We start from the raw sequence: 17,503 nt of genomic DNA, 5'->3' as shown, positions 1-17,503 counted from the left end.
TGTCCTTTTTATGTTGAGGACACCAGAACTGTACACAATACTCCAAGTGAGGTCTCACAAATCAAGCCAATGCATTTCACTTGGGAGTATCCTGTCTGCCTCTGAGAGAAATTAAACAGTGATTAATTGTAAATACATTCCCTGAGAAGTAAAACAATGCAACTTGTCCCAGCTGGGAGTGCTCAGAGCAGAGTAAGCTGCTAATATGCATGAATAAAAGGCGAGAAGATGCAGACGTGCAGGCCAGCAGGACTGCAGACCTGTGCACAGAGGCAGTTCCAACCCTAATGTAAGCAATGCTCAAATGAGATGGGAAGAAGCTTTATTGCAGCTACCCCTAACCATAAGCTGTTGAACCAATATAAACTTATAATACAGCAAAACTGCCACAGAAGGCTGTAATTAACAACAGCATAACAATTAATGGAGAGGCGCCATTCATTAGTGCTGTTAAAATAGCCCTTGGCCAGTGTCAGCCTGCTGAGCAGAGGCAGCTCATGCAGGATTCAGCATCAGATCTGGCCTCTTCGGGCACGTCCTCACCTGCACAATATGCAATACGGAGGGGAAAGCAGCTGGAGAACTGGAGCTATTCCTTCCTTTAATGATGGGCGCAGTGCTGCGTTTGGATCCCAGCTTTAGTTTTCCTGACACAAGGCGTGGGCAAAGTCAGATTCATCATAAAACACATAAAGCGATCAATGTGGCTCTAGTCCTTCTTGAACAGCAGTTGTCTTGGTTTCTGCTTAGGTAGGAATAAATACTTTGGTGTGAGAGGGAACGTGTTCACTTGTTTCACAATTCATAGGCTTATATAGCAAGAGTTCCTCACTCTCACTCTTTACAACAGCTAGTAGCTGAACACATCTTCTCATACATGCTTTTACTCCCCTTTTCCTAAGGAAATGTGAACTCCATGAGAAGTGTCTCTCCTTCTCCAGCAGTATCTGGACTATTGGATAATTTCAGTCAGCAAGCAGGAGGTTTCAAAGATAGAACTAAGTTTCTGCTGGTCTCAAGAGAAGAGGCAGAGCTGACTGTGAGACAGTGGGGATCCCAATACTAAGAATTTCAGCAACAGATGTGATGATTTTCCATTCAAAAAGCATGAATACTTTGAAGGAGGGGAAAGTTTTCCCTTAAAACTAGTGTCCTTTTTCATGCTATTCAAATCTAGACTTCAATGTTACAAAGAAAGCCAGGGGATTGACAAAGGAGAACCTGAGTCTTTGATCTCGTGGCTGATTTTGTGCATGTGGAAGCCGTTGTTAGCAAAGGCAGTTTACAGTCAAATTACAGTCAGATTCATGGGAAGAGTCAGTTTAAAACACTGCCACTCACAATTTTAAGTATTAATCCCTCAAAAAGGCATTTTTAAATGAAAGTGTTTTTTAGAGGCTTTATTTTTATAGTCTACTGAATACCAAGCTAATTCTATGACCAAGGAGCAGTAGCTAGTATTTCCAGGAGCATCACTTTGGTCTGCATGGTATATGTCGTTCTTGCTTGTTCTAGATACAGCATGATGCTCATTCAGATGGTATTGGGGTAAAACCTTGATTTATGCTGTTTAGGTTAATATTTAATCAAACCAAGTCAATCAGTTTGCACTTCTGAAGCCCATTGCTTCCCCAGCGTGGCCCACAGCAATTTAGAAAGAGCACATTGAGGAAGATAGATCTGAGAGTTGAATTGGAAGGGCCAGCACTGCTCGTGTGTGTCAGTGTCACAGTAAACTTTTGCTTTAAACTGCCTGGAAAATACAAACCTTTAATCCCAATAGCTTTGATTAAGCACTTTTTAATGAAAGCCTTTATTAAAACCGTAATTGATCGAGCACCCAAATGTGCACTGCATGCTCTGAGCCCGTGGGCAGTGAAATGGTCATATCTACTGCAGAGCACTGAACAGCTCATAGAAATGAGGCCTCCTGCATCTGCAGAGCATACAAAGCATACTTTAAAGGCAGAATATTAACTTTGGAACTTACTGTCAGACAGAGGATAAAGTTTTCATTGCTAATAAAGATGCAGAGGCCAGTGTTCATGCTCCTTAGGAATCAGCCTCTGCATTGCCTGTAGCTTCTCACCATAGCACTGTGAGGTGGCACAGCTTAGATTGTTCTTTGTTTTCATGCTCTTAGGTCTGAGATGGAAGAAAACCAGTTGTGCCATGGGCCAGAAAAGGGACAAGAAAGCCCCAGGCAGGTCTGCTGATGCATGCTGCGGCTACAGTGCGGACAGTCACGAAGCAGAACGGGAGTTTGGTCTGGAGAGAAAGCCTTGCAAGTCTTTCTGGTGATGTACACTCAAATTGTGGCCAAATGGGTGTATGTGCGTAGGAAGGCACTTGGATGCTCTTTCAAAGACAACCTTGCTTTGAAATCGTATTTCTGGTTGGAAGAAGAAGGAGGATGAGAGGACCTTTCCCGTAGCAATTTGAGTACAATCCTGCAGGTCTCTGGTGGTACTGCGGGCTTTCACACTTCTGCTGCTTCATGACCTGTTAAGGTGAAAACACCTCAGAGAACAGGGGTCGGGGGGAAGAAGGGAGGGAGTGAGTGAGCAACTGCATGGTTCTGAGTTATCGGCTGGGCTTAAACCGCAACAGCTTGTTCCTTCTGTACAGAACAGTGACCATGATGTCCTGCAGAAACCCAGTCTCCTTCCTTGCCTTGCCTGATGGAATAGCCACTGACCTATGGGGCTTGTAACACCACTGACCAGGAGGAATAGCCATCATTTGTTTTGCAGTTCTGTTTTCACATGTTTCTGCAAACAGTATGTGCAATCATTTAGGAGAGATGAGCTATTAAAGGAGCTACGTCTGTGCATGTATCTACATGTGGGTTTTTTTGGCTCTGGACAACACCAAAGTGAGTTTTAGGCCTTTCCTGAGGCAGCCTCGAGCTCTCCCTGCTCCGCACTCAATATGGTCCTGAGATGTCAGTGTACGGTCTGTACCATTCAGGGTGAAAACCGGGGCAAAGGAAAAGAATAGCCATGTGAATTCCCCTTCCAAATCTGACACTGGAAGGAGGAGGGTGCGTATCTGTGTCATGCTTTTGCTCGTACCTCCTGGATCCCAGGTCTGTACAGACCGTGATGAGCTTTTTCTTTGCAGAACAGCAGCTATGGAGAGATGGATTTTGTTTTATGCATCCCTAGACTTTGTAGACTGTTTTCCTAAGGAAGTGCAGCCCATGCTATCAAATCATGTGCTTACACCGCTGTGTGCACATCCTTCACTGCCCATCCTCCTGACTGCTCAACATGTTGGGTAGCTCCTAATGAGCCTGCAGAGAGGTACCAGTCTCTGAGACAATGCATTCCTGTGGGTTTTAGGAGAGGGGGCATCTGGGCAAAGAAACAAGTCTCACATAGGGAAAGGCAGCAGCCTGAGTACAGCTGCTCTTAGACAGCGAGGACCTTGCCCAGGACAGAGACAGATGTTTGTCAGAGGTAAGGGGACAGACAACCCCTCTGAGAGGTCTCTGATTTCTAATGAAGCCCTCCAGCCATGCAGAAACCACTGAGCAGCAAGTTCTGAACGCAGTGGAACAGCCTGTCCCGGGTTCAGTGCTGTGTGGGGGACTGTTCTCCTGTTCATCTCCCAGAAATAGCCCTTATGCATCAAACATTCAGCTTGCCAAGCAAGTCAGTGAATGAGGAGCACCGGGGCAGTAGTTCTACCTCAGAGCACATGTATTATTCACAGGGTTTGAGGAGTGCAGGGAGTTACAGAAGTCACATCTTACTGAGGCACAGAATGTCTCAGAGACAGACAGAAGGAGAATAACATTTTCTTCCAAGGCACATGTGGCCTTAAGCATCTCTAGGGATGCACATTTGGGAGCTGGTTGGAAACAGGCTCATTTTATCTCTGCCTGCATTGGAAGCCCTGAATATATATATATGTGTGTGTGTATATATATATATTCTTTTAGCAGTCAGGAAAAAATTAATGCTTGTTTCCAGCAGCTTGAACAGGTCCTCATTGCTTCCTTCCACTCACAGGAGCAGAATGAGACCTAGAACAGGTCCTCATTGCTTCCTTCCTTCCACTCACAGGAGCAGAATGAGTGGGTAGGGAGGCTCATGCAGCGTTCATGCTGTGAGCACAAACTGTGAACTGGAGCTGCCTGCCCGCCCAGGGGCACCAAGAGCAGTGAGGTTCAGGGCTCACTGCAGGGAGCAGCTCTCACGGGCCTGGTTAACCAGGACTGCGGTACCCAAAGGGCTCCCCCGTCATTGCCACTGCCCGCAGCGTTCAAACCAGCAGCACTAAAACCAGGTTGCGGCTGGTGCGGGGGGATGTGACCACCAGGTGCCACTCTCGCTCCACGGGGAATACGGGGAGGCTGCAGGGACGGTCAGAGATCGCAGGAAAAGCGGAGGGGTTTTGTCCATCCCTGGGTATTCCCACAGGGGGACACTGGGAAGCTCCCGACGCTGGAAACCCGTGGGTACCACTCAGCCCGGGGCTAAGTTTCAGCTTTGCCGGCAGTGTTTCTGCTTCGGAAGGGAGCTGTGGATGGAAAGTTGCTGCCTGAGAAGGCTGTGGCCGCTTTCAGCATCTCCTCATTCTGCTGTACATGGGAAGAGGTGGTGCTGCCTCCAGCACATGTCCCCTCCGGGACCTTATGGTGTTATTCAGCACGGAACAGTTTGTACTTGCTTTCAGTGCAAGAGTTACCCCTTCTGTTGTGGCCATGGAATTCAAGCCTGAGGTTTCCACACTGCAGCCTCCCTGGATTTGCTCATCTTCTGGGCACAGTTTTCTGTGTCCCAGGGAACAGGGACCTGGCATTTCCTTGTGAATGAAATAATAGAATCACAGAATGGTTTGGGTTGAAGGGACCTTAAAATCACCCAGTTCCACCCGAGGCTTTCCTACCTGCCTGCCACTGTGAGAGCTGCCCTGGAGGCTGACTGCTGTTCCCGGCGGCTCTAGGAGGTGCCTTGTGATGTTCTGTAGCTGCTTTCATGTCAAGCAGGAGGGGTTGGGAAGGCACCGCCTGCGCTTCCACTCCTGGTTTGCTGCTCTTGGTGATCTGGGCTGATGCTTGCGTGCAGCGGTGTTTGGGAACCAAAGGGCTTCCAGACCTCTTAGCACCGTGTGGGCACCACGTCTACTTCTCATGTGACCCTAAATCACATCAGTAAGCTCAGTTTTGGCTCTGCTTCTGCCTGCCTTGCTCTCCCTTTCTGCACCCCTCCATTCTGTCCTGCCCTTTAATGACTCATTGGACTTGTTTTTTGATGTAGCCTGCACCATCTCACTTGACTTCTCTAATCAGATCTTTCATTTGAGTTCCCCATGCACTAGACAAGCCTGACATTGCCAACTTCTGCTTCAGGTGAAGGCCCTTCTTGTCTACTAGTTTATGCTTTTTACCTTTTCTTTTCCTAAATCGTGAATAAAGATGTTAAATACAAGGTCACAGGAGACTGACAGTTTCCAAACCCTGGAGCTAGCAATATTTCAAGACCAATTTCCTTATGTGATTATGTTTCACTTACTGGGTTTTCTCAGGAAAATCATTTGTCATGGAACAGCAGCTTCCTGTAACCCTCTTAAATCAATCCCATCATATTCCAGAAGCCTTATTTTAATATCTTCCTTTAATTGTTTGCTTGATGATGCCTTCCTGGTGTATTTGGTAGCACTTGGGTTTTTCAGCAGATTAACATTTGAAAACAAAAGAGGTAGGAAAAAAAACCCACAACCAAAAACCAACAAAGAAATCCTCCCAAAAGTCCTGATTTACTGAAAAAATGCTGAAAAAGGTGTTATAATATATCAGCCTTACATTAATGCTGGCCAGCTCTTTAGGGTTCTTCAAGTGGTGAGTGAGGTACCTCGTATGGGGCTGATAGGGTTGTACGTTTGACAGAGTGGAGAGTGGGGAATGCAACACAATATGAATGTAGGGTGGCTAGTGGAGACTTTTGCAAGCCTGTTTTCATGTCCCTGTTCTGATGTGCTCCCTGGAGGAAAGTGGATGAGCTTTGGATATGCAGAAACAAACCTCATCTGCTGTGATTTGGTTTACATGTGTGTCTTTCTGGACAGCGTGATGTTTGTTAAGCTCAAAGTGGTATTTCCTAGGGAAAAAAGAGAAGCATGGGCTCAAGAAGTCCAAGTCACTGGCTTGGGATCTTGCTTCACATCTGATGTGAAGGATTCACGTCAACACAAAGCGAATGTGTTGTGGCCTTTCCAACAGTGTCCAACCGCAGCTGTTTGTGCAAGGATGAGAAGCTGCTGCTGTTTCTAAACCAGCTATATTTTGTTGGGTTTGGAGGCATATCTGTGCTCGTGATAAGGATTCCAACCTGGTGCTGGCAGGTTTTGGTTAGCTGGAACATTTCACTCTTCAGTGAACACTTGTTTCCTGACCCAGTGTCAAAGTCCTTCCACAGGCCTGATATGCAGATAGACTCCACATCTCGTTAAAGTTGTAAAGTAGGTATGCTTTATTCAGCACTGAGACGCATGGGGATCACTTCTCCAAAGGCATGCACACCTTTCCTTTGCCTATCAGTTTGTTTATATTACATATAATGATTACCTAAACATGAGATTGCTTCATGCCTAATACATATGCAAAACCTATTCTTGTCTAGTATTATAATTGGTTTGCTGGCACTTGTCCCATTGATGCGCTTGCGCAGTGCCTCCAGGTGGTGGTTGTTACGGGATCATGAGGATGAAGGCCTGTAGTTCCTCTTCATCACCACAAGTAACCTCTTGCTTCCACACAGACTCAATAGAGCTTTATCTCCTATCCAAACCTCAGGTTCGGTACAAGCCAGTTTTATGTCTCTTAAAGCAGAAACTTGTCAAGCTTGCAAATTTTGTTACTCTGGCTATCTTTTGTTCCTTTTTCTTTCTATGGATACTATTTAAACAAGAATGTCTTAAATGTTCATCACACAAGTTATGAATCTTACCTACTACAGTTCTGCCTAGCAGCTGTGACTCCTACGGTTCTGCTTCACCAAGCACAATGACTGCTTAAACAAGTGTTAACCCTTTATTCCCAGGTATCAGGCCAGCCTGCTGACATGTTTCAATGCAGAGAACAGTTATCTGTACATTTATCTACACGTGCAGATGGCCCTACCTGTTCTGTAGAACAAGTTCTTCCTGCAGTGATAAACACATCACGGATTTAAAATGCAAAGCTTATTGCTAGAACAATCACAACAGCTGATCAAAATCTGGACCTTGTTTTCCCCACTTCCCTCCTTTGTCAATAGAAGCTTGCTTGTGTAAAGAAGAAAGAAAACATATTTGATACTGTTTTCTGTATCCCTAGTCCAGCTTGCCTCCTTGGAAAGGCTCTTTGCCCATTCTGAATCAGGAACCAGGTGATTTTATGTAGTGTCAGCCCTGGATTTCCTGCTTCTTTTTAGGCTTCTGATCTCCTCTTCCACCCTGCTTCATGCTGGGGGAACCAGCCCTGATATGTGCCATCAGCATGTTGGTTTTTCATATATCATGGCCACTCACTGTGGTGAAAGAAAGGAAGCAATAGAAAGGATTGCTCATGGCCTGACTGTCTCAGGGCTGGGGACATGCAGGATGCCACCACTGGACAGACACAGCTGAGGTATTCTTTCGAGTTCTCACATTGCAGGAAGGTAGTACAGGGTTGTCAAAACCATCATTTTTTGGCAGGCAAAAAATCCAGCTGGCTTCATATCATAGGGGAAATGAAAGCCCTGTGGCTGTAGCTCCAGAAAGGAGCAATAAGCACCGTCTGCAACAAAACCCCCAGCAAAAGCTCACACATTTAAATAACCAGTTGTGCATCCAGTGATGTCTTGGTTTACCTGGATGAATGGCTTTCCTAAAGCAGAGCTCCCCTCAAACCATTCTGAATTAACTGCAGTCATTGTCCTTTGCTCTCTTGAGGGTTACACCTATTCCTAGAGCTAATTTAAATTAGCTGTCCCACCTAATTAAAGCATCTTAATGGGAAAATACTAAGTCTGATAACAGGCACTCCTTGGCTGGAACACAGAATAAGATACAGGAGCCAAGCAGAAGACAGATGTTTTCTCTTATGCTTTAAATAGCTTGCTACTATGCAATGTGGTTATAACCAAACTCTTGTAAGGATTAAGTTGTTTTTTCCAGATAGTTATTCCATTTCCACTCAAACTCCCAGTGAAGGCAGAGTGGTGTTACCAAAGGAAAGAATGGGTTTGTGTGGGATGGCTTGTGGAAGTAATGCAAGCCAGGATATAAGCAGGGGATTGTGAAAGCAGTACTGTTCACTTCAGTGCATGAAGAGCAAGAGGGTAATGCCCTGGAAGTGGCTGGCATCCCCCCCTCTGCCCTCCCAGCCCTGTGGTCATCAGTGGGGTCAGTGATGACAAGGAGGAGGACAGGGGCAAGCCATGGCTGTCCCTTGCTCAGGTGCTTGTTCCAGGCACAACGTGTGAAGGACAATGGTGCCACCCAGATAACCCCCGTGTGAGCCCTGCAGCTGCATGGGCCAGGCAGTTGAAGTCACAAGCTGACTTTACAATAGCACTTGCACACTTGCCTCCCCGTGGAGACAATACTGTTGTCTTGCTGTTTCCAGATTCACCAGCTGAACAGGAGAACTTTATCTGGTCGATGAGCTTCCTTCTTTTCAGGTTTCCTGCGGGTTTCTCTGTTCCTTGATGCCTGATGCTTGCTGCTTCTCTGCTGCCCAGGTACATCTGGCTCCTGACAGAGGTGGGTCTGAGCAGTGATGGATGCAATGTCAGAGCCTCCAGGAGCTCCTTCTGACCACCAACAGCAAAAGAGAAGTATGTTATAAGCACTCATCGATCTAATACCTACAATGGTGTAGTTTTTAGAGAGCACATTAGAATGAGCAGAATAATTACTATTCCATTTAATTAGCAGAGAACTTAATCACCCTTGCAATTGGGGAAAGCAACCAGAGTCTGTCTGTTTCTAATTTAAGCAAGCACATTTCTCAGTGCCTGTCCTGGAACACCAGGTGAGAACAGATGAATCTATGTCCCTTTTATCTCTCAAACAAGTGACCAAACCATCCTTTTAATTCCCCTTTCCATCCAGTGGATACTTAAAACAGTTGGTACTGAACAAGAGTGATTGTGAAGCCCTCTAAGTCCTAGGTTGTGTGATGCTTTCTCCAGCACTCCTTTTCTTTCTACTGCCACAGATGAAGTGTTCTTGACTGATCAGGACTGGAAAACCCCATTTTTGTTCCTGCAGTGTTTGCAGGAGATTGTCCTGATTCATTCTGTCTTAGAGAGGGAAAGGGATGAGAAACATTCCCTTTGTGAACACTTTACTGTGCAAACATGATTCCAGATTGATAATTTTTGGTCCATTAAATTAGAAAAGCAGTTAATTTCTTCCATTCTTTAAGTCACTGTGAGCTGCTTTATGCCTGACTCGGCTCAAATCCCTCTCTTCCAGCTTGCTTTGATTTTTTGTTCCTATACTGGCTTTTGCTAGGACTGGAAAATTATCTGAGAGGCAGCTGATGCTCCACTCAGGGCCCTTCCGCTATGGCTTAATGCTGATTCTGCAGTGGTATGATTGGGCATTTGTGGTAAAAGTCTAACAAACCTAAGGGAAAGTTTAATGAAACTAAGTAGTTGTTGTAAGTAACCTGTGGGGCGGTAAAGGAAGAATGAATGCCCACCAAAAACCAGAGTGTGTAAAAGCAGTTCCAAGTGGGCACCAAAGCAAGGAGGAATGGATGCTCTGTGTGCACACATATATTGTGTCTATACCTCCCAACAAAACACTTGGAACACTGGTGACTCACTTTAAACCTTCCCTTTTAAAGACTGGCACCATCAACCTTAGGACCCAGGAGGCCATGGAAAAGGATTAACAACAGAGAAAGGCCTGACCACCAGGAAGTCTGTGCATAACCATTTTAACAAGAGAAGTAAAAGGATAGCTTGGATTATATGTGTTAGTATTATTGGGTGTGTACTAATAACATGTCTAGCCAGGATAACAAAGATTCAAGCCTATGTGTCAAGCATTGCACCTAGCATAACACTGTCTGAGCTGTATTCACAGGTGAGGAGACCCAGTGCACACAGGAATATATATATCTATATGAAGAATATATGTGTGTGTATATATACATATATGTGTATATAAATATATATGTATATGTGTGTATGGGATATATACAAGCTATTTTCTTATATTTCCAAGAACAGAGATTGTGTGAAGATCAAAGGGACTACAGAGAATTAAAGACAGTGGAGCAATGAAATTCTTCATCCTTTCCACCCCAAACTGTGCAGCACTGACACAGGAGAAATGTGCTCTCAAGAATGCCTTGCCTTGCCTCCCTCTATGACACACAGGTGTTGAGAGTTGCCTTGTCTCAAGACCAAGTCAAATAGGCACAGCCACCCAGACTTGGTGAATCTGGGTGAAGGAAGGAGGAGTAGGTAATCTTCTCTTTGCTGGGTGAATTGTTAGAGGTTCTTTTTGCTATGATGGACTATTAAAAACCTGTTCAATTCTGCTGTAGGTTCCCTGGGATTGAGATTTTAAGCCCTCCTGTAGTGAGTATAACAAAACCTGAGAAAGGTCATTGCTGCCTTGCTGGATATTGATTCCTGTCCAAGGAGGAAACATTTTAACTGGGTTACAAAGTGTTCTTCTCTAAGATGCTTAAAATAGGACCAAGGAACCATTATGATATAAACTAATCAGCTGGACATCAAATTCAAAGATGATCCTGAAATTGCTTAGAGATTGATTCTGCATTATCTTTTCCTGTGGAGCATATTGCTCAATTCTGTTACTATTGAACCGGTATCAGAAAGACATTTCAGTGAGCAGCAGCAGTATAGAAACCCTGGAATTATTTTATTCTTGTTTTCTATAGGAGATTTTGGTCTTTTTGGTATTTTAACAGTGGGGGTGATCAGAGAAATTGCAGCTTTTGTATATTTTTACTGCTTCTCAATGGAACAATGTTAGGATTACTAAGCCAGTCAGGCATGGGAGAATGGATGTTGCAAGTATATCATGATACTACTCTCAAAACTGTCAAAAAGGACATCAGATCAGAAAACATCAGGTAGTTATTTACCCCCTGAAAGTCCCATTGAGCCTCTCCATGCAGAAAAAGAGGCAAAACTGGGACTGTTCTTCCCACTTTTAACCTAATTCCTATTTATTTCACATTTGAGAGCCTAGGATGAGAAGGGTAATTCACATTATACACAGTGTAGGTCTTGGCCAAACCCCATAGAAATCAAATTGGAAAATATCTTTCTTGGGAGGTGGACTAAGTTTGGTATTAATCAGAAGCTGCCAAACCATAAGTAGTTGTCTCTGTGCTAATGCAATATTGTCTCCCATCACAGCCCCTGTTCTGATTTAAATCTCCTGTCCCTTCCTAGAAGGGGTAGGGTTGGTTTATATTTTAAAGTGCCATTGGCATGAGGTCAGCAGAGGCTCCCAAGAGCTTGTGGGAAAATGCAGGAAGTGGTTTCCAAGTCAATAACTGAATTTCCTAATTATGGAGAGTTATTCTTGTTAAAGAGAGATGTGAAGAATACATGAGACTCTTCCTTTGTATCTCATTTCCAACCATGGAAGGAGAGACTGTGCCTGGAAACAACCTTAACTATCACTAAAGAAAACCAGTTCTATGTATCTGTTGCACACACTAATCCGTTTGCATCGTTAGCTTCGATGTATGAAAGGGTTCTGCAAAGAATGAGTGAGTTTTGGCTTTGAATTTTAGCTTTGTTAAATTCATGACCACAGAATTCAGTTACAGTTGGTGGAGTTGAGACCATAGAGAATTTGACCTCAAAGGAATAAATCTTGGGTGACATGGTTTAGTGTGAGGTGTCTCTGCCCATGGCAGGGGGTTGGAACTGGATGAGCTTAAGCTCCTTTCCAACCCAAACTATTCTATAATCTCTCTTATGGTCTCAATAGAGCACTTTGTTAGCAGGCTCTCAGTTCCTAGGAGTCAACTGCATTTGCTCTGGAAAACAGGAATAACTGTGAACATCTCTAGCAGAAGCTTTAAAAAGCCACCATTTTCTTTCAGTTCTCTTTCTTGCCTGTTTTTTCTGTTTCATCATGGGATGAATTAGGCAAAATTGCCCTCCTGACTTGAAAAGCATATTGATGTCTCCAGGTAAAAGAGATGAGCTGGGTATTACTTAAGAGGAGGGAAAAGAGGTGAAATAGCTGAGTGCAACAAATTTGTTGTGTATTTTCTGTGGTTTTTATCTTAGAAATATGAGGTGCTTAATGAAAGCTGCCTCTCATAACACCACCTTTCCATGCTCTTGACAGCAAGACAGATGTCATACATTCACACAGAGCAATTCTTAGTGACCTCTGTGATGTGCCGAACACAGACACGCTGTTCTTCACCCTGGACATGCTCTACTTCTATTCCCACTTGTTTCTTTGGTAAATGTATGTATTGTGTCAGCTACAGAGAACTTGCACTGGCCTCATTTCTGATCATTTCTGAAAGCTGCCTCTCTGTGTGTCTCAGTATATCTCACTGAGGAGCCTGGCAATTCAGGAGAGCACTTTTCATTTGAGTGGTCCCTTAATTTCCAGTCTATCACCTTTGGTGATTAGTGGCTGGAATGTGGACAGCCCCTGTGGGCAGATATGACAGCAGTAGGTGTCACGTTTGTCAGCAGAAGGTCTCACCTTCCCAGGTGACAGCAGGAAGCCTCTGTTTTGAAAGAGACCAGAATGGAATAATTGTGGTTTTGCTTAAATGCCTCAACTTTCTCTCTCCATGTTTTTTGGTTTGTGATTAGGATGGGGTGGCACTAACAGTCACTTAGAATCACAGAATGGTTAGGGTTGGAAGGGACCCTAAGATCAGCCAGTTCCTCCCCCATGCCATGGGCAGGGACACCTCACACTAAACCATGTCACCCAAGGCTCTGTCCAACCTGGCCTTGAACACTGCCAGGGATGGAGCATTCACAACTTCCTTGGGCAACCCATTCCAGTGCCTCACCACCCTAACAGTGAAGAGCTTCTTCCTTAGATCCAATCTAAACTTCCCCTGCTTAAGTTTTAACCCATTACCTCTTGTCCTGTCACTACAGTCCCTAATGAAGAGTCCCTCCCCAGCATCCCTATAGGCCCCCTTCAGTTACTGGAAGGCTGCTATGAGGTCTCAAAACCATGCAGATGAGGCCCTCAGTGATATGTTTTGATGGTGGTCTTGACAGTCCTGAGGTAATGGTTTGACTTGATGATCCTAAAGGTCTTTTCCAACCTAGTTGATCCTATGATTCTTCTTCTAGATTTTTCTTATAGCTGTATGGAGGAATGGATGCAATTTCCTCATAAGGTCAGGTTATTCTAAAAGTCTGTGCCCATGCTGTGATCTGGGTGTGCAGCAGCAAGTTCTCATGGGGACATCCTTTCTGTTGGCAGTGGAAATGATCAATAGAGTTGGTTCATGCAAGAAGATCCTATAGTAGCTCCAGTGACTGAAGTGGGGGAATATCCCCTTTATGGAAGGTGCAGTTCCACCACCTGCAGTTCCCACCAGCTAATGGGACATAAGATCATCTGTACCATTCTCTCTGTACAGAGATAGCTTTAATGAATAACATTTTAAATTATACCCTACAGAGTCTTTGTGCTGTTTCTAATGTTACCAGAATGGACCTGCACCTCCTGGTGCAAAACAGGACGAAGGCTGGGTGCCTGCAACTTTAATAATCATTATTATTACCATTATTACTATCCAGGCTCTTCTTGGGCTTTCACATGCAGAATTAGAAATTTGAAGCAGTAACATTAGAGCATTTCATGTTTTTATTTTTCAGCATTACACTAAAACTAATAATTTAGTCCTAAAGAGCAGGCAAGCACAAATAAACCCTAAGAAACCCCCCAAGCATTGTAGCACTGCATAAATATACCTCAGCTTATAAAAGAATTAAGTATGCCCCAGAGAATTAAACCAAGACATTTTTGGACAAGGTTTCTCTGTGCAGGTCTGGAACTTACTGAGAGAGCCAAGCTGATTAAACCAGATTAAACTCTGGCGTTCAAGCTGCTGTTGGACTTTAAAGAAGCAGACAGGCACCTTGTGGATTTGCCTGCTGCAAATGCATGTGCTCAGAAAGCCATCAAATAGAGAGAGATCCATTAGGGGCTATTAGAGTGGAGCTGACATCTGGCTCAAAAAGCCTCCAAGGCCTGAGATGGCAGAAACTGAGAGGGTATTGCAGAGGATTTACCTGTGTGTGGTAGCCGAGTCCCAACAGCCTTCTCATAGACATCTGCTCCTACTGTGCGAGAAGGAGCATCCTCCTTCTGTCTGATCTTGTATGTTTGATAGCTCTTTTGTATTCGTCTTGGGAAGGCAGGGTTGAATTATTGAGGTGAAGGGAGAGAGCAAACTGAAAGGTACAACATTATAGGGTACATAGGCATGCTCCTAAAATGCAGTTAACCATGCTCAACAGGTAGAAGTCAAATGCCTGTCTGGCAGTTCCTCATGTGTAGAACTTTGCATGTAGAGGTTTATGGAAAAAGCTATATGTATGCACTACAAGATGAACTTAATTTGTCCTGGGCAAATAAATAGCTTGGAAACCATAGAGAAGTGGTTCATTTTCCTGGGGGTGATAATCATTTGCACTGATGTGAAGCGACCCCAGGGAGGTCAGGTTATGTGCTCATGGCTATTAATCAAAGTCAGCCGCACTATAAGCATATGTGGCTTCATGGAGCCCTGTTCCTGGTTTATGATGATTAATGTCTTTTGTCACAGTTCTGTCCTGTACCCTGGCCTGTCCTCTTCCACTTCAGAGATAATCCCTTCCTCAGAGAGCTCACAGCACAGACCATGACAGGGGGTAGAGGAGAGGACAGTGCCATGTCTGTTGTCACAAGGTATTCAGTGAGCACATGTGCTGTTTTAAGGAGAGGGTTTTTTTGTCCTGGATTTATTTAAAGGAATCTGCCACCAATGGTAGATGGAGACGTTCTGGAGAGAGGTTTTAGGTGTGAGTCTTTGGAGGAGGAAAACCATTCCAATGGTTCCCTCCTCCAAAACAGCACAACCAGTGGGAAAAGCTGAAGAAGACTGAGTGAGGAGCAAGGCAAGACAAGTAAGGAGGTGCAGGATGACTGTCATGCCAAGGGGCCAAAAAGTGTATTTAGCTTTGGAGGAGAACCAGTGGGACAGGATACCATTAAGAAACCTGACCTGAGGAGACAGAGGGAGAGATGAATACCTGGGTAGACTGACACCAACCTTCAAGGTGTTCATATGAAATTGTCACCCTCCTTACTTTGTGCTTATACTGCTCATATGGCCAAGTGAGTAACTGAAGTGTTTGAGAGCACTCCTGGGTGTACATTGGCTGCCTTTAATATGCCTAGCTTTACTGTTCATGTACAACAAATCCTATGGTTGACAGCACCTATTGCTTACACCTGACTTAACACACTTAAATCGCAAGCAGGATCTCTGTCACTTAGATTTTATGCTGTTTCTGGCACTCTACTTGCACCCAGGGCTGACTCAAGGCACAAACCTGCCTGACATAAGCCAGAAGCACCGCCTTGAAGGGGGTTCATAAACCCAGCAGCTGATGCTGAAATGGTGTGTGTGATGTGCCCTTATGCAGGTTCAGGGCACCAAAACAGAGATAAAAGGAATGATCAAAAGGAGAAATCACAGATACACCAAAACTGGATGTATTGTTCATGTCAGATGCATGTTTACCACTGCTATCATGAACTGGAGAGATGTTACTGTACTTGTGACTGCAAAGGAGAATGAAGATGATGAAACACAGTGAAGATTGTAGGAGCATCCCAATCAACGTGCACCTCACACCATCCACCAGACCCAGCTTTGCTTTCTGGTTAGCAAGGTGTTCTCTTCCCTTGTATTGGATAAGAAAAAGCTTTTCAATCTGTTAGAATGAGAACTTTTATTTTACTAAATATCTATTTATTCAGTTGGTGAACAAACAAGCTGTTTAGTGCCAGTTGTTTTCAAGCAGGAACTACACAAGGGTAGTTCCTGACAGCTTAGCTGAATGTCCCTCTGCAGACCCTGGCCTCATCAGGTCCAATCTGACCTCCAAGTAAAGCTATACAGAGGCTTGCATCCTCCTGAAGGCAATGAGGGAACTGGTGAGGCAGGATTGCCCTCATTTCCCTTTCATTGTCCAAATATCCTTTGCCTTGGAGAGGCTGCACAATGCCTGCCTGCTGGGACAGCAGGCCAATATCCATCAGCCTGCCTTGGCTGTGCTGGGGGGAGTATTTCCAAGTGACATGGATACTCATATCACCGTGCGAGTCTACAGGACTTGTGCTCCTTTGAACCTGTGCTTGGCTTGTGCTCCTTTAATATGTTTAAAGCCATTCCAGAGGCACATAAGTATTTGGGTCTGGTCAGCCATGTTTTAGACAAAACAACTATAGGGTCCCTCAGAGAAGCTCACATCCTGCCAAGGATCTTTGTGGGGCTGACATCTCATCTGAAGGTCGCTTGTTTGATCCGTTCGCTGTTCTTATCCCTCTTTCCTCCTCCTCTTCAGCCCCTGCAGAGGGAAGTGGTGACATGATTTATAGAGGTATTCCAAGCTATTTGAATAGTTCCAGCCAGCTGCCTTGCTCCTGCTACCTGCTCTGATGGTTGCTGTGCCAAGGGCTCCCTGTACAAAGGCTCAGGACAAATGAATCCTTGTCTTCACTTCAGAGAAGGGTTTAAAAAGCTTCACCTCCTTCTTCTATTATTTCCCTGTCTTGTTATTCAGATTTTCTCCCCATGCAGACAGCAGCATTAAGCCCCCTAGAGAATGAATGAATATCAATGAGAGAGGGCAACGATGGAACACGCTGCACTTCTTTCCCAAAGTTATAATGAAAACGCCTCCAGGACGGTGGAATTGCAGCAGGTAACACACACACACACCAACCAGTGCTGGGAAACATCCACATTTACTGACAAATACCTTCTATGTGGGCAAGTTTCACAATGTCCATTCAAGTTCATGGTGCACAGATTTGAAGCACGGAATAGGATTCTACAGCTCAGAGGGAGTTATAAAGCAGGGATATTTATTACGGCACTGGGTGCAAGGGGGATCGCTCCTCCTAACTTGCACCCCGAGGGGTTAAGCAAGTGGATATTTATGACACACAATCATGCATATTCATTAGGTTCCCTTGACAGCGGTGGGGATATTACAATTAGTTTAGGTGCTCATTATCATAAATCTCCTCCCTTTTGGTGCTTGCAAAATGCCGTCTGATGGTGGTGGTCAGGGGTCTTTAAGATGAAGTAAGTGGTCTTCCTCATGGTGCACTTTTCCCCTTTGGCACGGTTGGATGCCCCAGTAGTCACAAACCCAGCTGAAACCAGCCATATCTGTAAGTTTCTGATAGCTGGCAGATATAGGACAGTGTGATCTTCATACAAAAGTTACTGCAAGCAGAACAGGATGGGCAGACACGG

This window comes from Neopsephotus bourkii, unplaced genomic scaffold (assembly GCF_033783945.1).
Source record: "Neopsephotus bourkii isolate Nb327-2 ecotype Australia unplaced genomic scaffold, CSIRO-AGI_Nbou_v1 NB_1629, whole genome shotgun sequence".
NCBI lineage: Eukaryota > Metazoa > Chordata > Aves > Psittaciformes > Psittacidae > Neopsephotus > Neopsephotus bourkii.
This window is presented reverse-complemented; position numbering follows the sequence as displayed.